This window comes from Phascolarctos cinereus, unplaced genomic scaffold, assembly GCF_003287225.1.
Source record: "Phascolarctos cinereus isolate Bilbo 61053 unplaced genomic scaffold, phaCin_HiC Scaffold_3;HRSCAF=262, whole genome shotgun sequence".
Classification (NCBI taxonomy): Eukaryota; Metazoa; Chordata; class Mammalia; order Diprotodontia; family Phascolarctidae; genus Phascolarctos; species Phascolarctos cinereus.
In genome coordinates, this window is record NW_027555736.1 from 106,541,291 (window position 1) to 106,565,572 (window position 24,282).

The 24,282-nt window shown below is 42.2% G+C and overlaps 1 protein-coding gene across 1 annotated transcript in view; it reads left to right on the forward strand.

Moving 5' to 3' along the window:
• Positions 1 to 24,282, forward strand: part of SH3PXD2A (SH3 and PX domains 2A) — a 343,376-nt gene that overhangs the window by 38,691 nt on the left and 280,403 nt on the right.

Here is a 24,282-nt window from a genome sequence, read left to right on the forward strand (position 1 = left end):
CATTCTTACTCAAAGTCACAGTTGGCCAATCAGCAAGTTTTTTTTCATTTTTGTTTGTTTTGATTTTTTTTTTATAACTAAGCATTTACTGAATGTCTAGGCCTGTCCTAGGTTAGAGGCCAGACTAGTCTATGTCAGGGTCATGGCCATTCATGAGGAGACAAGAAAATAAGCAAATTTGTTGTTCATTCATTTTTTGGTCGTGTCTGACTCTTTGTGACCCTTTTTGGAGTTTTCTTGACAGAGATACTAGAGAGGTTGGCTATTTTCTTCTACAGCTCATTTTACAGATGAGGAAACTGAGGTAAGCAGAATTAAGTGACTTGCCCAGGGTCACACAGCTAGTAAGTGTCTGAGGCCAGTTGAACTCAGAAAGATGAGTCTGCCAGACTCTGGGCCCCACATTCCATCCACTGTGCCCTGCTAGGAAAATAAAGAATAGTAAAAGAAAATATGATTGGGTGTAAAAATGGTGGATCATATAGGAATTCAGAGATGGAGTGATGTCCATTGTCCTGTATCACTGAAGGTTTTTGGTGAAGGTAGTAACATGATCAATATTAATGTGCATTAATATTATTTTGGCAGGTGTTGGAAGGATGAATCAGTTGCATGACCCTGGCCAAGTCATATAATCTCTTTCAGTCTCACTTTTCTCATCTGAAAGTGGAGATAATAGCATCTATTTCAAAGTTATTATGAGGATCAAATGATATAATATGTGTAAACTTTAAGGAGCTATGTAAATGCTGTAATTTGTTGTGGTTATTGTTATTTGTTGTCATTATTAGTTATTATTATTATTGATTTGAGAGGGGGAAAAATAGGTTCAGGGAGGCTAGTGTGAGTTGGTTTAGTCCAAGAGGGCTATCCACCATTAGAGTCCTGAAGGATGAGGTCGGGTCAGAAGAGTCAGAGAAGGGGAAGGCAGTCCAGAGAAGGGGAGCAGACTTCAACGACAGTTTGTGGTTTTGTGGGATTGTTAGATTGCAAGGCTGGGGCAGCTTCTTTCAAGGGCGGTTTGTCTTGAAAAGCCAAGCCAGAAGCTGATCAGCTTTCCTGATTTTGCTGCTTGAGTGGAAAACTTTTAAGACATACGTATTCCGTGGGCTGCTGTGGCCAGCAAGCTCTCCAGACAGAGACTGAACTTCAGGAATGAGCACCTCTTGGGCAGTCAGTCCATTTTTTTTTTAAACTGTCCATGCTTGCAGAGCAATAGCTTTTTCAGGTTTGACTTTTACTTTAATCAAAATTGACAAGTTACCTAAGGCTCTTTCCCTGGCTCTGGGGAATACAGGATAAGTGTTAAGTCCTGGACCCTGCTTTCAGGGACTTTTTAGTCCTGTGCAAGGGATATATCTGAATACTTACTATGTAAAAGGCCTTGTGCTAGACATTGGTAAGTGTCAAATGAGTGGCTTAGACAAGAGATACTAGCCTTTAGAAAATGATAAGATAGATTACTATTGGAGATGGGGTGGTGGTCAGGCAAGGATTCAGGGATGAGGTGGTGGTGGGGTTTGAGCTGCGCCTTGCCTCAAGTCCCTTCCCACTCCAATCTATCCTTCACGCAGTTGCCAAACCAATTTTCCTGACACGCAGATTTGACCATGTCACTCTCCCTACTTAATAATCTCCAGCAGTTCTCTATTACTGCAGCATTAAGTAGGACTTTCTCTGTTTGGCTTTTAAAGCCCTTCACAACTAGGTCCTTCCTATCTTTCTAGGCTGCTTACACATTCCTGTCCTTGTGGTACAGTGAAGTCCAACCCAGCTGGCTAAACCGGTCTTCCATCTTTGTGCCTTTGCATTGTCTGTCTCCCCATTCTTGGAATGTACTCCCTCCTTTTCTCTATCTCTCAAGATGTCTTCTTTCCTCCCAGGACCTACTTTCTCCATGAGGTTTTTCCTGGCACTAGTATCTTCCCTCTAAATCACCTTGTATCATGTGTGTGTGTGTGTGTGTGTGTGTGTGTGTGTGTCTGTCTGTCTGTCTGTCTGTCTGTCTCTCTTGGTGAGAGAGATTGTAAGCTCCTCATGGGCAATGAGTGTTTTTACTTTCTATCTTTGTATCTGTAGCATCAAGCATACTATCCAGCACATAGTAAGCAAGCATTTGATAAATGCTTGCTGATTCATTGATTTGTTTGTTTTGGGTTTTTTTTGGTTAGGCAATGGGGTTAAGTGACTTGCCCAGGGTCACACAGCTAGTAAGTGTTATGTGTCTGAGGCCAGATTTGAACTCAGGTCCTCCTGAATCCAGGGCCGGTGCTCTATCTACTGTACCACCCAGCTGCCCCATTGCTGATTAATTGAAAGATGGGAATGATCCAAATAGGCTGAGGAGAAAGAGGTGGGCATTGTAGGTGGGAATAGCTCAGAAGAGTTTGTTTGCTTACACAATTGAGCTTAAAGTCAAACTCTTGACTTGACAAGACTGAGGACAACACTTTGGTCCCTTGTCCTGAAACCTGAAGAATGGTTGGTTCTTCATCGACCTTGTTGCTGGACTCCTTCTGGAGCACGGAAATCACCGACTCAGGCCACAGCCCTCTCTTCACGAGCAGCACTGCCCTCTGGCAGTGCATTCCTGGGGCTGATACCTAAAGGTTTCAGGACATAGTAGAAGAGTCAGGTTCGTGCTGCTCCTCACAGTGGCCGGGCTAGAAGGAGACTGCTGAGTTGAATTATGAGGTATGATGGTGGGAAACAAGCCTAAGCCATGAGTGGCCATGGTCATCCTCAGGGGCACTCTAGTTCAGTTGTCCACGCTGAGTTGGGAGCATGACTGCTCACTTCCCTTTGGTTCCATACCTACTCTGGGCACAACGCTATGGAGGTCAGGCAGTCTCCATTTCAGCCCTGCTTTGCTACTGACTCCCTGTGTGATTTAGTGTGATCATCTCCTCCCTCTTGGCTGCAGTTTCCCCTCCCTGTAATATGAAGAGTTCAGACTAGAGAGCCCCTCCCATCTTTATGTGGGAAAAGTGCTGGACTTGGAATCCAAGGACCTGGATCCTAATACTTCCACTTGCTACTTATTCTGACTTTGAACAAACCATTTCAACTCTCTGTGCCTCAGTTTCCCCATATGTAAAATGAAGAGTTGACAAGATGGTTCCTTCCAGCTCCAAATTCATGATCCTATAAATTCCTCAACAGTCTTATAAATGTTATTTCATACTTTTTATAGTGCTATATTGGCAATTATAGAATTTTTTAAACATTCATTTTTTAATTTTGAGCTCCAAATTCTCTCCCTCCACCACCCATTGAGAAAGCACTATGATACCTATTATATATGAGGTCATGCAAAACCTAATTTTAGAGGATTTTAAAGTTTGCAAAATGCTTTACAAGCGATAGCTCACTTACTCTTCACAATGACCTTGTAAAGTAGGTACTGAAGATAGTATCCCTGTGTTATAGATGAGGAAACAGACTTTGAGAGGCCGAGTGTTGCCCAGGGGCACCAGCTAGTAAGTCACAAGCAGGTCTTTCTTATTCCAAGTCCAGCATTTTCTCCACCATCCCAGGCTTTTTCACCAAGATGATACCAATTGATCAATCAGTGAGCATTTTTAAAGTGCTGACTATGTCCCAGACACTGTGGACGTAGTGAGATACCAGACAAAAGAAAAACGATCCTTGAGCTCAAGGTGCTAACGTTGAGTGTGAGCTGGTGACATAATGGACAGAGCTCTGGGACTAGAATCAGGAAGAACTGAGTTCAGATCCAGCCCTCAGACACTTACTAGCTGTGTGACCCCGGGCAAGCCACTGATCCTCTACCTGCTTCAGCTCTTCCTCTGTAAAATGGAGTAGTAATAACACCTACCTCTAAGGGTTGTTGTGAGGATCAAATGAGATAGTATTTGTTAAAGGGCTGGCACACAGCAGTTGCTAAATAAATGCTTATTTTATTCTCCCTTTTCCCTTCTATTGTCATTGCCATGTTATTACACATATTGTCCCTCCTCGCCGGGAATTTACTTTTTAAACCCACAGTCCCTTAAATGGACAGATATTGAATACTATGCAACCTTTCAGCTGCTGGTCCACCTGTAACAACTTGATCCATTCTTTTTTTCTTTTTGCTTTTTGGTGAGGCAGTTGAGGTTAAGTGACTTGCCCAGGGTCACACAGCTAGTAAGGATCAAGTGTCTGAGACTGGATGACTCTAAGGCCAGAGCTCTATCTATTGCACCACCTAGCTTCCCCTACCTAATCCATTCTTTTTTTTACCCTTGTGGGTTTTGGGGGTTTTTTGTTTGTTTGTTTGTTTGTTTTTGGTTAGGCAATGGGGTTAAGTAACTTGCCCAGGGTCACACAGCTAGTAAGTGGCAAGTGTCTAAGGCCAGATTTGAGCTCAGGTCCTCCTGACTCCAGGGCCAGTGATCTCCTTGATCCATTCTTAATGATGCATATCTGCATCAGGTAAAGGTTTAGCATCAGTGGAGAGAAGAATGGAGAGACTGGTCCGATGGTGGAAAGGAAGTGACTCCATTTCCAGTGGAGTCTTTGTGGAAGAGGCCCCCGGTGGAGGCCAGTGGCCTCTGACATTCCCAGTAAGGCCTGCGTTTCCCAGGAAGAGGAAGTAGTATGTGTGTGCGCTAACCTCTGCGTTGATATCGGAGTGAATGACGACTGCAGGGAGCACATTCACAGGATGTTGGCTGTGGTGCAATCCACAGCGCTGAGTCGAGGTTGGTCACTGACTTCGGAGGTGAAGAGGCTATGGGTGTACCTGCCCTCCTTTCTGTCTTTCCTAGGCTCTCTGAGCTCTGGGTCCTGACCCCTATCCACCCGTAGAGTTGCCATTGCTGACCCTCAGAGTCAGGATGCATCAGATGTGCTCTTTAACCCAGCGAGATGGAAGATTATGTTTGTTTGAGCTTGGAGGACTCAAAAGCATTTTTGGGAATCTCAGTTTTCCAGATTATTCTTCTTGTTATTGCCAGCTTTCTCCCTGGGCATGTTCCTCAGCCTGGGCTCCAAAAGGATTTCCTGGGCTTGCTCCCATCCCGAGGAGATTTATTTTCTCTGTGATCAGTTCAGTTCAATAAAAATGTATGAGCACTTATTAAGCATCAGTGTGCAAAAGCAGAGCAGCCTGTGGGGAGCCACAAAGTGAAAAGGAGGAAGGCATCTCTCTCATCTCAGATTTCTTTTTTTAAAATGTCTCATTGATGTCTTTTGTTTTTTATATGTCAGTACTTTCCCAACATGCCACACTTTCCCCCATTGAACTCTGCCTCTTAACAAAGCCAAACTGACAAGTCTGTCAGTTGCTCAATAAACATTTATTAAGCACCTACTACATTCCAGGCACTGTACTAAATTCTGGGGATACAAAGAAAAGCAAAAGATAGCCCCTGCCCTCAAGGAGCTCTCCATCCAAAGGGAGAAGACGAGACATTGAAAAGAAGCTGTAAAGGAGGCAGGGCTTGATGAATCCAATGAGAAATGATAAGATGGTTGCTCTGGGCATCCTCCTGGAAGAGCTCTGCACATCTGTCTTCCACACTGTCCAAGCAGAGGGAGGTAGGCATTGTAAGCAGGGAGTACTGAGGAGATGTGAACTTTAGAGTTGATGTGACCTTGCAGGATGATGAGATCTAGAAGTCAGGGGAGTGCGGCCATGTGTAGGAAACCACACCTGCTCTGGGCACAACATTCTGCCCCAAGAGTCCCTACCTCTTGGCCAAGAAGGAAGTATGTTTTATCATTTGTCCTCAGGAACCAAGATTGATTATTATAATCTGAATGCAAATGCCTTTTGTTTTAAGCAAATTTTTACTGATATCTTTTTGTTTTTACATTACCTACATTTCACCATGTTATTTGTGCCCACTCCCATTCCTCATCCCTTTAACCAACGATAAAAACAAACCAACCAAAAAATAAGAAAAAAACCCAGTTAATCAAAACTATGGAAAAAAGTCCGATATTAGAATGCAGTCATATTCTCCTGATAGTCCCTACCCATTGTCCCTCACCTCTACAGAGAAACAAGGGAAGGGGTGGTGCCTTCTTATACCTCCTCTTTGGGACCAAGGTTGGTAATTATAATTTTACAAGATTCAGTTTTGATAATTTTGTTGTTTTTTTTCTTTTCACATTTTTATATTCATTATACATATTTTTCTGGTTGTACAGATGCTGTATATGTTTTTGTTTACATTATTTTAGTCATATATAGTCTTCTGGTTCTGCTCTCTTTTCTCAGAATCAATTCATATAAGTCTTCCATTTTTCTCTTAGAATGTTAATTCCTTGAGGTCAGGGATTATTTTGGCCTTATTTTGTATACCCCAGTCCTTGGCACATTTCCTGGGATTTAGTAAGTACCTAATACATGTTTATTGATTGAGTGATATTCATTTATACAACATTTTGATGAGGGATGAGTTAATATACAGAACACAGTGCTATTCCAAATAGTCATGAGATTAAAAGTTGGGACCTCAGAGATTTTCTAGTCCGATCTACTCATTTTATAAATAAAGAAACTGAGGACTGGACAGGTTAAGTGACTTGTAATCGAATGTAAATTCCTTGAGAGCAGAGACTGTTTATTTTTTGTCTTTGTGTCCCCGAGGCTAGTATTGAGCACATAGTAGGTATTTAATAAGTGTTTGTTAATTTCTTGATTGCCAAAGGTCATATAATTGATAAGTAGCAGAGGAAAGATTTGAACCCAGGTCCTCAGACTCTAAATCCAGTGTTTTGTTCACAACTAAATTTGCTGTGGGTTCAAGAGGTTTTTTTCCTCTGCTCTGCCTCCCCCCCCCAAAAGGAATATCCAATAACGTCATGTTTTGATTTTAAAAAAAAGATATGGATGTTGGGATCAACAGCAATGGATTTAACCAGAAGGCTAGATTGAGCAGGGATGTAATGGCAGTAAGGTTTGTAGAGGCTGTGTTAGATGGGGGAGCCACTCTGAGGGTTAGAAGTACGGACTATTCTTTTTAGCCACAGGGAAAAAGAACACTGCATCTTTGGGAGTCGTTACTATTGCTCCATTTCCTGGGTTGGGACTTTGAGGTTTGTTCAGGGAATGCTAGCTGGCCATTTTGTTTTGGTCATCAGAACAGCTGTTACTCAGACCCTTCTTTTTAAGCCCCCAAAACATCCCATGCAAAAAAGCATGCTCCCTCGACATAGCTAGGATTCACTGCTTGGCTTAGAGGATTCCTAAGATGATGTATCTGAGGAAGAGAAAATGTCAGGCAATCCACCACCAATAATCTACTGAGCGCCTTCCTTGTGCCCACCTAGTGCCTGGCACTGTTAGAAATACAGAGGACTATCAGACCCAGGGCCCTTATCCTTGAGAAATACAAGGTTCTGTGATGATGAATGTAATCTGATAGGTCGCTCGACAAGCGTTTATTAGTAGGATAGAAATTCTGAAAAGGGAGAAGTCACAGCATCCTGAATGTCAGAGCTGGAAGGGACTTTAGGCATCAGTTCGTCCAACTGCCTTATTTTAAGGATGAGGAAACAGAGACTCAGAGAGGTTGTAGTTAAGTGTTGGAGCTGAGGCTCAAATCTGTATTCTGACTGTGAAGTCCTGAGCTCCTTCCATTGATGATTTGAAACATGGGATCATAGGAGTCCCATCTGAGGAAATATTAAAGCAGGGTTTCTTAATTTTTCTCTTGTCATGTCCCCTTTGTTCAGTGAAGTCTATGGAGCTATAGAGGTAGCCAGGTAGTTCAGTGGTTAGAGTGCCTGTCCTCAGGACAGAAAGACCTGAGTTCAAATCTGCCTTCTGACAGGTGCTAGCTGACCCTAGGCAAGTTACTTTGCCTCTGTTTGCCTCAGTTTCCTTAACTATAGAATGAGGATAATAATAGTACCTACCTCCCAGGGTTGTTACAAGGCTCAAAGGAGATAATAATTGTACAGAGCTTAGCACAGTGTCTGACACATAGTAAGTGCTATATAAATGTTAGCTATTATTATGGAACCCTTCTTAGAATTTTGTTTTTAAATCCATAAAGTAAAATTTGTAAGATAAAAAGGAAACCAATTGTATTGCAATACAGTTACCAAAATATAAACAAGCAAACAAACAAACTCGTTCACAGACTCCAGGTTAAGAATCCTTGCCTGAGACAGTATTTAACCTAACTTCCTCATTTTATAGATGAGGAAAGTAAGGCCTAGAAATATTGTGATTTTTACCAAGATCATACAGATAATAAATAGCAAAGGTAATATTAAAACCCAGGTGCTTTGAATCCAAATCCAGTGTTTATTCTTCTCTGTGTAGACTGAAGTCATGGAAGGCTGAATTCGTGGAAGAAGTAGGTAGGCCTAGAAGGGTGGATAGAATTTGGATAGGCAAAGAGAGAGGGGAATGAAAATGGAATTTCAGGGAGGAAGGAGCCTGGAGATAAGAAGAGGGAGTGGCCAGTGGAGCAGAGTGCTAATTTGGTTGGCTTGGGTTTGCGTTGGAGAGCCATGGGAAATTAGATTAGAGTGTTAAGGTGCCTAAGTGAGGAATTTAGATCTGATGCTCTGTTGAGAAGTATTGTCTTTGGAGGTGGGACAAGTCTAAACCAGAGTTCTGGCTTTTCACTGGGGGCCTGAGAAAAATCTCTTAAATTATGAGCCTCAAAGGTCTCTTGCCTGCTTCTATTCACTTCTTCATTATTTACTTTTGAAATGGAAACCATAGCTGATAACCTAGACAATGAAGCCATCAGAGTTTGGTTCAATCCAAACCAAACCACATTTATTAAGTATGTTGACTTCTGTGCTAGATAGGGACTTCAGTACAAATAGAAATATGACATACCTCTTGCTTAAGAGGGGCAAAACGTGTTAAAGTAATGCAGATAACAAGAATAATACCTAACATTTATATATTGTTTTAAGGTTTGCAAAACCTTTTACATAGGTTATCTCAATGGCTCCCTGATATACTAGTCTTGGAGAGGGGAGGGATATTGCTTTTTGCCCTTCCCCCCCCCACTGTCACTTCCAGACCTTTCCTTTACTTAGATCACTCGGCATTTCTTCCTCCTTTGTAGTCAACTCAATCAAAACTCACCATTCATTTCATATTGTGATGGCTACAATATGTCATCCCTGGGTCATTCTCCTTCCTTTCTCATGGTGTTCAATATCTTCCTCTCCTCCCCAATTCTTGCCCTTATATCAGGGGACTTCAATAGTGACATAGATGCTCCTTCAAATGCCTTAACCTATCACTTCCTCATGATCCACTCACCTTAACCACACATTGGAATGGTCACTATCACTCAGGTGTTCCACTTCCCTAATTGTAAACACCAGTGTTCCCTTATCCGACCTATCATTCCGTTTCTCCTTATACGTCATCCCTCCTTCACCAAGACTTCCATTCCCTCCACTCCTCAGTACTTTCTTAGGCCCTTACCTTTGCTCTGACTTCACTTCTCCCTCTTGACATCAGCCTGGTGGGTAGCCATTTCAGCTCCACACAGCTCTCTATTCTTGTCCCTGTGTCCTTTTTGCTGCTCACTTCTTGCCAAACCTCAGGCTTGGATTATTCTCACTGCCTTCCTTTTCTTCTCCTACTCACCAGCTGCTTAATGTAGCTAGAAGAATTCTCCCAACAGTGCTGACTTCAACTGGGCCCTCATTGTAGCAAGGCAGTCCTTTTTCCCTCCTTAATTGATCTCCTGTCTCACTCCCCACAGAAGTGGTTCCAAATTTCCTCTTCCCTCTTGGAGCCTCCTACATTTTCCTTTCTCACCTCTCTCTCAGATGAGGACCTTGCCTTTTACTTCACTGAGAAAACTGAGACCACTTGACATTCTCTTCATCCTTAAACCCTTTGACATCATTTCCCACTCTCCCTTTTCCCTCGTGTCCGACAGAGATGTGACCCTTCTCCTTGCCAAGGCCAATCCCCCTGCATTTGCTTGATTCTAACCCCTCTCATGTTCTCCAGTAGGTTACATCCTTAGTCACTCCCCATCCCTGCACACCTTGACTCTTCAGCCTCTCCCATGGTTTCTGGTTTCTTCCCTGATTTTGAAATCTCACCCCAAGCTATATTTCCAGCTTTGTTGGCTATTATTTCTCTTCCCAACATCTTCAGTCTGGCCAAATTGGCCTCTCTGTTCCTCACACAGGACATTCCATCTCTTCATCTTTGTACTTTCCATCCCGAGTACCTCAAATATACTCCCTTTTCACTTCTGCCTCCTAAAGTCCCTCTTTTGAGACTTAGATCAAGAACCTTCTTATGTATAAAACCTTGCCTGGTCCCCCCAACTGCTGATGTCTTTTCTCCCAAACTTTCTCCTATTTAACTACTTAGTATATATGCATTTATTCTGTAGACAGTTTTCGCTTTATGTAAATTTGCATTACACAAATTCAACTTTACATAAAGAATTCTGAAAGAAATCTGCGTCCCCCCCACAAAAAAAAACCTATGTTAACTTTACTGTACAGTACTATACTCTCTCTCTGTGCACTCCTGCCCATCAAAAATCTAAAAAAAAAAAAACCCAAAACAAAAACTAACAACCCTCCAAGTGAAGGCAGAAGAACAGATAGGCAGAGAGACTGCTGCAGCTGCTGCCTCGTGAAGGTCTTGCTTAAGACTTCTGCCACCAAGAGAGGAGTCTTTTGCCCTGCTCAGGCCACCTGCCTGCATGTCCAGGGCAGCGATCCCTACCCACCCATCTGTCTTCCATCTGTCTGTGCTGGAGTACCGCACATCTGGCCTTTACCCCATGTGTTGCCCTGTCCTCTCCTGTCTGTGTCTGTGTGTCTGGTCATCCTTAATTCTAAGTCCAGCACTCTCTCTGTTACTGCTGTTGGTCCTTCCTTCTTGAAGAGGACCATAACATCAGGAAGGTGATGTCATGATTTGCAAGTGAATTGGATTTAAAGGAGGGAGGGCTGGGCAAAATCAGCAACATCACTTTTCCCTCTGGAGCCATCTGGGTCCAGTGGCAAGATATAGACTAGGACAACTGGAGATGACCCCCAGCACTCTATCTGCTGTGCCACAGAAGAATAAGGAGGAGTACTAGGAGGTCAGATGGGTTTGCAGTCTAATAGTGTAGATAAGACAAATGAAAATAGCTATCAGTCAGACACTTACTAAGCACCCACTAGGTGCTGAGGATACAGAGACAAACATGAAGCAGTCATTAGGAGCTTATATTTTATTGGAAAAACAACATATATGCATGTTTGTACATACATACACACACATATATAATAAATATAAATTAAATGGGGAAGCATGAGCAGCTGGGGGGATCAGGAGAAGTCTCATGGAGGTGAAGTACTGTTTAAGCTGAGCTTTGCATGAAACTAGGGATTCTAAGATCAGTAACAAGTGTATTCTAGGCATGGAGGACAGCCCTGGGGAGTCATAGATGGAGACAGGAGATGGAGGACAAAATAGTGGGATACAAAATAATGAGAAGAAAAGTATGCAGTGTTATTTGAAGTTTGGGAAAGGAGTGATTCTTATGGCACTTTGCATATTAGGCCTTAATGGAGATTCATTTTCAAGGGCAGCTCACCTTGCTGACTCTTCTGTTTGGGTCTCAAACTTAACCCTATAACTTCACATAGTGCAGACTGTCTTTTGTCTCCTGTTCTTGAAATTCCTGGGAGGTTCTTTTTTTTGTTTTTCATTTCTTCCTTTTGACAGATCTATTTTCCTGACGTTTTTAACCTGTTTGTTATTGTTGTTGACTTAGACCCCTGCAGGCTCAGGTAGGCTAATTCTGTCTCTCAGTTAGGGCCTCATCTCAGCCCTTCTGACATCAGCTGGTATAGTAGAAAGAAGCCTTCATAGAAGGCTGAAGACCTGAGTTATAGACCACAATCCCTAACTAACTCACTATGTGACCTTGGCAAGACATTTGGTGTCTCTGAAAAAATGGCCCCAATAGTTTCTGAGGGTTGGCATTCTTTCATTCGATGGTGACGCTGTATTCCAGTGAAGTAGTGGGGTCCGTTGTCTGTGCACATCAGGAAGAGTTTAAGCAGGCTGCCTTGTTCACATTATTCCCATACATTCTGTTGACAGTAGAGAAAACAATAACAACAGCAAATTCCCATGTAGGTTTTGTGAATCTTGGGTTCTCTTGTTTTACACACACACACACACACACACACACACACACACACACACACACACTCTCTCTCTCTCTCTCTCTCTCTCTCTCTCTCTCTCTCTCTCTCTCTCTCTCTCTCATTTCCTGCCAAGAATCTTAAAAAAAAAATTCCTCTCTTGGGAGTTGGGGTGGGGTCTTATAGACTCTTATTCTTTGTAGGAGTAATGTCCTAAGGGTTTTATCATTGTTCTCCAGGCCCAGAAATGAGTTCCTTTCTGCTCATCTGCTTTTCCTAGGCCAGGATTGCTGCAAGGGAGGCTACCCCTTCTGTTGCTCCTAAAAGGCTGAGATTTAGGTTATTTTGGGATGGTTTTGCAGCTCCCTGATTAATATCCCCACATCAGCCTATACCACTACCCTTTTTACTTTAATTCACTTCAACAAACATTTATGAAGCACCAATTGGATACAAAGCCCTAAGCTAGGCACTCAGGGGGAAGGGGCCAGAGATATAGAAGATGGAATGCCTGCCTTCTTGGAGCTTACATTCTAGTGTAGCTTACATTCTTGCTCCTATCTTATCTATTTGTCTGTCTGTCTATCCCTACTCACATATATGAGTGAGATATGATCAAGAGGTATAAGCAGAGGGGTTAGCCATGGCAAAAAGAAGGACCACCTTATTTTCTGAGACTGAAGCAAAAGATGAAAGGATGGATTGTTATATAGAGATGTTTTGATGTGTTTTATAGGAAGATGAGAAAATTTATGGTGGATGTCCTCAATTTTTCTCTGGAATTTCTCAATAATGAAGGAGGCAAAGTCATCTGAAAGAAACTGGGCTTGAGAATGTTTGAAACAGCAGCTGCAAGGAATGTAATAGAGCAATTAGTGACAAGTAAAAGAATTGCCTTGCAATAGTTAGGGACCAATTGAAATTAGATAATGTGAATTTTTAGTGGGCCCACTCAGAAGGGCTTTTTAAAGCATTCTCCAAATAATGAAGCAGTTCTAGAGCAGAAGCAGAGATTTTGTTGTTTAATTGTTTCAGTCATGTCTGACTCTTCGTGACCCTGTTTGGTGTTCCTTGGCAAAGATACTGGAGTGGTTTGCCATTTCCTTCTCCAGGTCATTTGACAGATGAGGAAACTGAGGCAAACAGGGTTAAATGACTTGTCCAGGGTCACACCAGCTAGTAAGTGTCTGAGGCCAGTTTGAACTTGGGAAGAAGAGTCTTCCTGACTGTAGGCCCTGTCTTCTATCCACTGGACCATCTGGCTGCCCAGAAGCACAGATAATGAGGGTGGACCAGGGCTGGGTACATAAATGAATGAGAACAAAAAACCATGGGATTAAGGGGTGTAGGATTGTGCATGTAGATTTTGGTTAACAATTGGGCCAAGACTCTGAAAGTAGTAAAGAGAAGTCAGAACTGGGGTAATTGTTAGTACTGTCTTTATTCTCAATTATCTTATACTTTATGTAGATGTTGTATCTCCTTGTAGAATGAATATAAGCTCTTTGAGGGCAGGGATTGTTTCTTTTTTTGTCTTTGCATTCCCAGCTTTGGGCACTTTATCTTATATATAGGTAGGTGTTTTAAAAAAAGGTTATCAGATTGAAATGTTTATTGAGAATGGGAAGGTCTGGGTAAGATGAAAGGACCAGTTTAGAAACAATGAGACAGTGGGAGAGATAGGAGAACCAGATCCTGGTCAAAGGGGAATTTCAGAATTCTTCAAGATCAGGTAGGTATAACAATCTGCATGGGAGTGATGTTGTGGGACCACCCCATGGATGATTGAGGTAGAATAGGTATGGAAACCATGGGATGTACTAGATACCCAGAGGTCCATTAACCTGAAGAGGTAGGACTCATCATCTTAGTGATAGTGTCCTTAGCTTCCTGGGTGAAGGAGATCTGAGTAGTTTCTGCTTCCTAGTCAGTCAGCCAATCAGGCCCTGTACTTCCGCACTTTGTCTTCAGATGGAGCCAATGGGAAGGTAGGTGGTAATGGGGGCCAAGAATGTCATGTGGTGAAGAAGGCCTTGAATTCTGGGCTGCTGACTCCTGACAGACCAATTCACTTCTTCTATTGTCTATACCACAAAACTTGTATGAGCCCTTTGGGAAAGCCCCTCTTGGCCAGGTGGTCCTTGATTGACAGATTTTAGAGGGAATGAGAAGGGATGTGGATAACTCTTCCCCTGTTTGTGACCCCACTGCCCATTGGGACCGCTAATTAAATATCAAACCCCACCAAAGACCAGTGATGAAGTTGCTCTGAAACCTGGAAATGTTTGTCACCTGGCAATTAACCCTGTAGTATAAAAGGGAGAGCTGTCCTGTTCTCTGAGTTGAATGTTTTTCAAGTAGCTGCTGTTCCCCAAATTCACACCCCCCAGCAGGTAAACTAGAATTTTAATAGGGTTGCACCCAGGGGGTGTCTTGGCTTTCCTGCTTTCTAAGCCCAGGCTCAAAATCATTAACCAAGAGGCCACAGACTATTAAACTTGATCTGACTGGTGGGTTTCAGTGTTGGTGAAGATCCCCACACGGAGCAAGATGTTTTCTCCCCCCTTAGCTTTATGGATTCAAATGATGGGCATCCTTCCACACAAGACTGAGAAATGCTGAGAGCTCCTGTTAGTCTCTCCCATCAGTCACACCTGATGTGCACCATTTGATTTCTGTTCATTCATTCAGCCAATAGTCTTTGAGTGCCTCTGGCAGACCCAGTCTTATGCCTTGCTATCCTGTAGGGGAGGCAGAGGAAAGGCAGGAAAGGTCCCCACTGTCAAGGAGTTTCCCTTTTGGTTAGAGAGACAAGATTAAGAATCAGAAAATAAGATAGCCAGGAACAGATGCTATATTGGAGCAAATGATTGGAGAATATGAGAATGTGGACTAAGTTGCTAATTGTGTAGATCAGATAATGAGTGTAACAAGAACTGGAGAAATGAAGGATTAATGCTGGAATGCACAGAGGTCATAGACTGATGGTGGAGAGTTCATTCATTCATTTATTGAACTTACTGTGTGTTAAGCTCTGAATATCTTTGTCCTAGTAGATAGACTTAAATCCTATTGGGCTACATGAGCTCAAAGAACTGAAAAGGACAGTAGAAGCTTTTGCTCAGTGGCCCCTCTACTTGCTGGGGGCGAAGCTCTCTGTTGGCATAAGACCTCTACTTAGTGGCCTCTTAGATTTTGGGCATTAGTGGACAGTTTGTCCCAACGTAATGGTATTATACCTCCCCTGGGACATTCTGGAGCATCCAGTTTCTCTAATTGGGTAGCCAAGGCATCATACATCTTGTCAGTGGCTGTTTTTATACCTAAAGTTTATTCTGACTTCTCACAGTTCTCATGCTGAGCATCTGTGATGATTGCCAGTGCAGATATTAGGAAGATATTAAGATGCTAAGGACACTATGGTTCCCAATGACACATTGACCTTGAAGGCCCTCAAAGGCAGCTGCTGCTCAGCTATGGTAACAAGTCGAAGTTGTTGACCCAGTCAACCCAGATGCAGTGGTGGTGGGTGCAAGCAAAGGATATTTGCTACTGGGTTCCCCTCTGGACTCAGGCCAGGGGGAGCTGGAGAGGGTCCAGGAAAAATAAAGCTGCCCACAGTAAAGGGCCATGGGTACACACCAGTTCTCCAAAGCCCGTAACTCCTCACCCTTAATTGCAGTTTTCAGCGGTAAGGAGAGCACCAGCGTTTACTAATTAAATATGTTTCAGGTCTTGGTTCCTCTTGAATGCTTGAGCCATAAATTAACTGTAATTAGTCACAGCCTGGAATTCTGGGAGTGCCAGTGTTATAATGGAGATAGGTTTGATTAGTGGAGTTCAGAAATTAAATTGAAAGTGATTTGCGTAAAGGGCAGTTTCCTTACCTGAAAGTATAATATTAGGAGGCCTGGGAAACAGAGAAGTCACCACATCTTCCCCAGTATCTCCTTGACTCTTAGAGCCTATTTGCTTTTGTGCCAATTAGGACTTGGTCAGCTGGCCCTCTTTTTGCTGGGTTTTTCCCACTTTCACTTCTCCTAACTTTTCTGGCTTCCTTAAATACAACAATCTAATCCATCCAGTTTAATAAGCATTTATTAAGCACCTGTTGTGTTCAAGGCACTAGGTGCTGGAGATAGACAAAATGAGAACTAGTCCCTCGCCTTGAGGAGCTTATGAAATACTGAAAAATAATAACTGACACTTATCTTAGAGCCTGTGATTTTATCCAAGTGGGGAAGGCCTGGTCTGGAGGCCGTATCTACTGATTCATATCTACCCCTGAACTGTAACTTCATCTTAGAGAGTTACCTGGACCACTTGGGAGGTTAAGTGACTCCCTGCTGGTTGCAGTCAGGATTTGCAATCAGGTCTTACTGACTCTCAGACCTTCTCTTCACTGTGTGTGCCACACCACTTTTCTAGGCTGTGAGGAAGCAATTCTTAAACACTTTGGTCTCAAGACCCTGTTATACTCTTAAAAATGATTGAGACTCCCATCCCCAAAGAGCCTCTGTTTATGTCGGTTATACTTATCAATATTTTGTTGTTGAGCCATTTCAGTCGTGTCTGACTCTTCATGACCCCATTTTGGGGTTTTCTTGGCAAAGATACTGGAGTGGTTTGCCACTTCCTTCTCTAGTGTGTTTTACAGATGAGGAAACTGAGGCAAACAGGGTTAAGTGACTTGCCTAGGGTCACACAGCTAGTAAGAATCTGAGGCTGGATTTGAAGTCAGGTAGACGAGTCTTCTTGATTCCAAGTCCTGATTCCTGTTTTATCCACTGCACCATCTAGCTGCCCCTTCAGTATTTACCGAATTTGATATTTAAAATATCTTAGTATTATAAAAATAATTTTAACCTCATAGAACCCCTGAAAGGATCTTGGGAACCCCCTCCCCAGGGTTCCTGTTCCACACTTTGAGAACTGCTGCTCTAAGATGTCATTGTGAGTTAAGTATTATGATTTACAATCACATATAATTTGAGGTACCACAGAAAGAATGGAGTTGACAGAATGAGGATAGACCTGGAACCTTGACAGTAGACACTAAAAGTTAAACATAGAATTGGAAAGGACCTTAGAAATCATGTAGTGCAATCTCCTCATTTAAAAAAATGTTATTTAATATAAATGTTTTATTGATGTTCTTTAAAGAAAAATCAATCAATTTCCAGTGATTTAGCTCTGCCACAGAACAGCAAAAATACTGTTAAACGAAATATCAAATTGAATATTGGTCATGTCTGACCACATAGGTCTCTTTCTTTGACTTAATTCTCTGTCCAAAGAAAAGAGGCATGTTTCACCATTAGCCAGTCCTCTGAAGTCATGCTTATTCACTATATTGATCACCATTCTGATATCTTTTGGGGTTGTTTTCTTTCATATGTTGTGGTCATCATATAAGTTCATCTGCTTCTGCTTACTTTGCTGTGTATCAGTTCATACAGATCTTCTAAAATGTTTCTGAATTTTTCTTGTTACTTCTTTTTTTGGGGGGGGGTGAGGCAGTTGGGGTTAAGTGACTTGCCCAGGGTCATACAGCTAGTGTCAAGTGTCTAGTTTGATGCCGGATTTGAACTCAGGCCCTTCTGACTCCAGGGCTGGTGCTCTATCCACTGTGCCACCTAGTTGCCCGTATTTGTTGCTTCTTATGGTGCAATAATATTCTCTTTTATTTATATGCCACAATTTGTGCAACCATTTCCCTAGTTGTTGGATACCCACTTTGCTTTTCAAATAATGCTGTTAATAATATATATATGTATGTGTGTATATACATATACATACATACACACATGTACATACATATATGTATATACATATGTACACACATACACACATATATACATATATACACATAAATACATACACATATATGCACATATATACATATATACATATACATACATATCTCTCTATGTGTATGTGTGTGGGTATAAAATCTTTCCCTCTGTCTCTGACCTCCTCAGAGGTGTTTACCAGTAGGAATATCCTTTGATCAGAGGGCATGTTCACTTAATGACTTTTCTAATATAATTCCAAGTTGCTTTCCACCATTGTTAGGGCAATTCAGAACTCCACTGAAAGTACCTTAGTGTACCTGTCTTCAACAGTCTCTCCAGCCTTGGCCGTTTTTATCTTGGTCATTCTGATGGATGTAGGGTGAAACATCAGGCTGTTTAATTTGCATTTCTTTTTTCTACCTTCTTATTTTATAGAGGATAAAGCTAAGGCTTATAAGGCAGACTAAAGCAGGATGAGAGGCGGTATCAGGAGTCCTAGAAAAAGACCTGGATTCTAATGCCAGTTGTGCCAGCTTTGGAGAAAGTTATTTACCCTCTGAGCTTCTGGTTCTTCACCTATAAAATGAGGAAGCTGGAGTAGATGATGTCTAAAGTGTCTGCTGGGTCTTAAGTTATATGACTTGTCCAGGGTCACCTAGCAACATAATAGCAGAGCAAGGACTAGAATGCAGGTCCTGACTCCCATCTGATCCAAGACTCTTTCCACTGCGCACTACATGTCTAGTTCTAATGAGATGGCCAGATATAAGGAGATCAGGTCAACACATGTGAAAAATTCTGAGGCAGCCAATGGTGCAGTGGAAAGAATGAATGCTGGGCCTGGAGTCTGGCAGACCTGAGTTCAAATCTGGTCTCAGATACGTGCTAACTGTGTGATCTTGGGCAAGTCACTTGACCTCTGGTCACCTCAGTTTCTTCAATTATAAAATGCGAATAATAATAGCACCTACCTCACAAGGTTGTTGTGAGGATTAAATGAGATAATATTTGTAAAAAGCACTGGCACACAGTAGGCACTATATAAATGCTCATTACCTTCTTCTCACCCTTAGGGACTGTAGTGAGAATGCATTATTGATCTGATGAGGCTCCCTTCTTTTGAGATAGGATTTTCAGAGTGTCCCTGTTGGTAGAGGTATGGACCTCCAGTTTTAGAGATTGAAGATAAAAGGGGCACTTTTTCAGTTAGTGTTCTCAGCTCCCTCAGATAGGATGTAGGGTCACCCTGAAGGGAAGCTCCCCAAATTTCCTCCGTTGGAGAAAAGTGTCAAGAGAAAGGAGAAAAAAAGTCTTTCAAAAAATCTGCAAAACCCCAAAGGTAGAGACTGTCTTCCTTTAGAAACGTATTACCCAGCCAGCTCCCTTTGGAGGCAGAATGCTTCGTTGCAAAACCTCCGTCAGACACCAGCTGGTCTGTAATACTACTTCTGGGCTTGGCTCCTGTTGCAGGATTTATGGGGCCTCGAAGGAGCTGATGGTAAACAGAGCTGGCTTTTCTCAGATGACCTCTGCCCTGTCCCTTCTTCCCTTCACCTGCTGTTTCTCTGTGGTTTATCTCTGAAAAGCCTCTGGAGCCAGCAGGGCCAGGCGTAGGAGTTCAGAGGAGCGTGCATGCGTGCATGTGTGTATGTGTGTGTGTGTGTGTGTGTGTGTGTGTGTGTGTGTGTGTGTGAGTGTGAGTGGGGGGGGTGTCTGTCCTTCATCTGGGAAGATAACCCTGGATTTCTGGTGTCTAGAAGTAAAGAAAAGTCTCTTCTGCTCAGTGTTTGAGTGGGAGAGGCCTGCTACCTATCCTTCTGTTATCTCTGGGCTTATCTCCAGAGAAAGTTTGGAAAAAAGAAACAGAAAACCAAGAGTTTTCTTAAGGCTGCCTATGAAAGAGAATATGTGGGTGTGAAATAGTGTCCTGGGTGGTCAGTGAAGTTTTTCAGAGTGTCCAGGCTACATCAGGAAACTTAGATTAAATGATTTAATATATTCAAAGCCCTTTGCAAACTCTAAAGAGCTATAAAAATGTCAGTTATTAATAGGTAATTAAGTTTGCTATTTTCCCAGAATACCCCTGTTGCCATCAGCTTGAGCTAAGTCTTGGGCCCTAGGAGCAGAAAGAGGCCCTGAGGCATGTCTACTACATCAGCAGCCCCTGCAGAGTGGTAGGGAGAGGGAGCCTTCAAAACATTTGTTTTAGTGGGGGGAGGCATGAAATTTAAACATATGTCCCTGGATGATGATAGCCAGAACGTTTCTGCTTCTAGCAAGCCGTTGATTTTGACTTCTGGGTATATATGGTCTTCACGGTACCAAGGCTACTGTGCCTCCCTGTCTCCTGAGTCCTCATACCTGGTTCCTACAGTTATGAGCAATAGAACTTTCACTGTTCGAGACAAATAGCGTTGCTGGACTTGTTTTCTATCTGTAAAATGAAACATTTATACTATGTGTTTCTTAATCTGAGTCCACGAATTGTTTGTTTTTTTTTAAATGGTGATAAATATATTTCAGTATAACTGATTTCCTTCATAATTCTGTGTATTTTATTTTATATGTTTTAAAAAAACCAACCTTGTGGGAAGGGCTTTATATGCTTTGCCAAACAGGTATATCACACAAAAAATGTTAAGAACCCTTGGACCAGATGTTTTCTAAGGTTCCTTTTAGCTCTAACAGTGTATGATTTCAGGATTAATTTAAGAGGCTTCCTTTCTGCCCCCTTCCCTCCCTCCCCCCCTCCCCCTTATCAGCTGAGGGAATAGAAGATGGCTAAGGTTAATCCCTTAATTTGGGATTTGGTTGATTATCTTGGAAGAATGTTCAGTCATTTTCAGTTATGTCTGACTCTTTGTGGTCCCATTTGGAGGTTTTCTTAGCAATGATAATGGAGTGGTTTGCTGTTTCCTTCTCCAGCTCATTTTACAGATGTGGAAACTGAGGCAAACTGGGTTAAGTGACTTGCCCAGGGTCACACAGCTAGTAAGTGTCTGAGGCCAGATTTGAATTTGGGAAGATGAGTCTTACAGGCTCTAGGCCTGGTGCTCTGTCTGTTGTGCCACCTAGTTGCCCTTTCAAAGAATGACTTCTGCTTAATTGATCCTGGTGAGGCAACAGGTTACACTCTGGGAGGGGAAGTCCACTTTTGCTTTCCTTACGATGGAAGGTACCGGGAGTAGGGGTCAGGAGACAGACACTAACACTGTGGAGAGAGTGAGGAGAGGGGAGAGGAAGGGAAGAGAGGGGAGGGGAGAGGAGGAGGAGAAGGTAGGGGAAGAGAGGGAAGGGGAGATGAGGGAGGGTGCTTCATGATCTGGGCTTGGTGGTGAGAGTAGGAGTAAAAGCGCGCAAGGAGGGGATACCAAAGCACCCCTGCCTACCACCTTTGGGATTATCTTCCTTGCCTCCAGCCATGGGTTTACAGAACTCTGTCCTGGAGCTACTGCCATGGGGTCATCCCCTCCCCTCCACTCTTTCATTCTCCTGAATTCCTTCTGGTAGGACTTCATACTGGGAGCCCAGATTCTTGGGCACAAGTCATTGCTTCTACCCTCCAGATAGTGAAGATACAGATGGGAATGATCTATTTGGAAGCAAGACAAATGTAGTTGGTTATGTCTGAGGATTTTTGTCTTCTTTGTCTAACTTGCGAGTAGCTCCCGGTGATTTCCACCCCTCCATTTAGTTACTTCAGTCTAGCTCCCTAAGTCTAACCTGTTCTTCATCTAAGATCCCCCTTTCCTGGTTCCCTAAAAAGCCAGATAATTCTTAATTCTCTAGTCTCAAATGAGTTTATTCCCTAGTCTAGGGGCTTCCAAATTTTAGAAATTGTGGGACTTTTATATTAACAATATATGCAAGATACATTTCTGTGTTTAATCTGCATCATTAACATTTTGTCCATCACTTTTAGAACTCTATATCATCAACAAACAGGAAGTCAAGCCCTGATTTATAACATTTGCTGATTTCCAAGGTGTAAATGCTCACTCTGAAAATTGAACAATTGGCTCTGGCTGGTCTTGACCTGATTCCAGCCCACCTCCGGTGCCTACCTGTCTTTGCAGACTACATTACGCCATACATGCTAAGGGCCAACAAAACTGGCCTTCTGATGTGTTCCTCACATGTCACATTCCATCTCTGGTCTCTGTATCTTTCGTTCCACTTGCCCTCCATGCCTGGAATGCACTCCCTCATCACTTCTGCCTCCGCAAATTCCTCTCCTTCTTCTGCAGGAGGCCTTTCTTGATCCCCCTCAAAAACTAGTGCTTCTCCCTCCCAAATTATCTTGTGGGTATTTTGTATGTGCGTATAAATGTATACCTATGCTATATGTATATTACATACATGTGTAATTTACTTAGATATTGTTACTCTAAATTCAAGTAAACTTTCTGAGGGTAAGGACTGTTTTGTTCTTTTTACTTGAATCTCCAGCTTTAGCACAGTGCCTGGTACCTAGTAGATGTTTAATAAATGCTTATTGATTAATTGATTACCATGCGGCATACTATTCTGTAAGCCAAATAGCATAAAACAGAATTTTTACTGATTTTTCAAAGGAACCATAAAATGCCTGAGTTGGAAGGTTTTCATAGGACATCCTAGAGAATCTTAGAAGATTAGTACTAGGAGGAATCCCAGAGGTCATCTACTTTAATCCCTTCATTTTACAAATGAGGACACTGATGTTTCTAAAGGTTAATTGCCTTGCTCAGTTTTATATAGCCTGAACTACAACCCAGATCTCTTAGACTTGTAATCCAGGGCTCTTTCCATTCCATTACTGTCTCCAACCTCCTCAGTTTGCAGATTTGGAAAACTGAGACCTAGATAGGGGGAGTGACTTACCTAAGGTAAGGTCATATGGTTAATTAATTAGTGGCAAAGCCAAAACAGGAAGCTAAGTTTCCTGAATACTGGTCCAACCTTCTTTCTATGCCATATTGAAGTATAGCCAACAATCCATAATGGCAGAAGGATCAGAAATATAATAATAATAATAATAATAATAAAAACAGTAATAAAATGACATACTGTTCATAAAGCTACTCTTTAATATAGAGTTACTTAGATATAGTTTCGTTAATAATTCGTAATCAAGCCCCACTCTAAATGGCCATGCCCTATCATGACATCATCTGGCTGATTGCCCATCTGTATAATGGTTTCTGTGGAATTAATTGCCTCTGTAATGTTAGGATACCCATGGATGACATTAGGTGGGGCATGCCACCTAATAAAGATTAGGGAAGTAAGATTGAGAGTGGAGGTTATGAGGATCGTAATTAAGTTTTTCTCTTCCGTTTTCTTTTCTTCATTATTCAGTTTTCTGCTCTCATGTGGCAGCACTCACCAGGGCCAGTTTCTTGCCCTTTGATCCTACTTGGGAACAAATGTTCTTCTGCAGGGTGACATTGAAAGGTTAATTTGGAGACAGAATGAGAAAAAGTAACGAGATTCCAAAATGACATCTTCATCTAATTGTGAAACTTCCCTGGAACCCTAGCCAGCTTCTTGGACCCCAGTTTACTATACATTTTGAAAATCCTTTTCTGAGGCTGCTGGAAAAGTCAGGCCTATTCCATATCTTCTTTCAAACTGTCCTCATACTCCTTTCAGCCAGGACACTTGCCTTCTCTTTGTTCTTCATGTTTTCTGGATCTAGCACCGTCTCCAGTCCTTGGGGGCAGGTATGTGTGAGACAGAGTAGTTCCCTTTTTTTTTTTCTTGTCCCATCTGTTATTTATCCTAACCTGTGTGCCAGAATCAACTAGCAGTCATTATTAAGAACCCATTAATATGAATCGATCCCTTATTTAGGGAAATATAATAGGGGAGAATTTGCCAGGACAGTCTAGTTTTCTGTGATTCTTGGAGATATCTTGGAGCAGTTGATGTGATTGTAATATGGGAATCTTCCACCTCCAGCGTAGGGTTTTCCCAAAGCAGACAGGTTTGGTGTTCAGCTAAATAGTAGGAGGGTGGGAAAGAAATGACTAGATATGGGAGAGAATGTGTGGCTGGAGCATTTTTTTCTCCACCCTTCAAGTGATACCCTATGCTTTGTGGCAGCCTATATCTAATATGCTAACTCCAGCCAAGGTAGAATATTACAGATTTGCATATTGATTGTATGTTCACTGAATGCTTTGGTCTTAGGATCAGAAAATCTGGATTTGAATTCCAACTCTTACAGATTCTAGCATGTGACCACAGGTGAGTCACTGAACCTCTCTGAGACTTGGTTTTCTGTTACAGATAATAACATTTACATTCCCTGACTACTGGGTACTGTGAAGAAAACACTTTGTTGAACTTTAAACGTTGTAAGAATGTGAGTCACTGTAATCTGAAATAGTTCCTTACC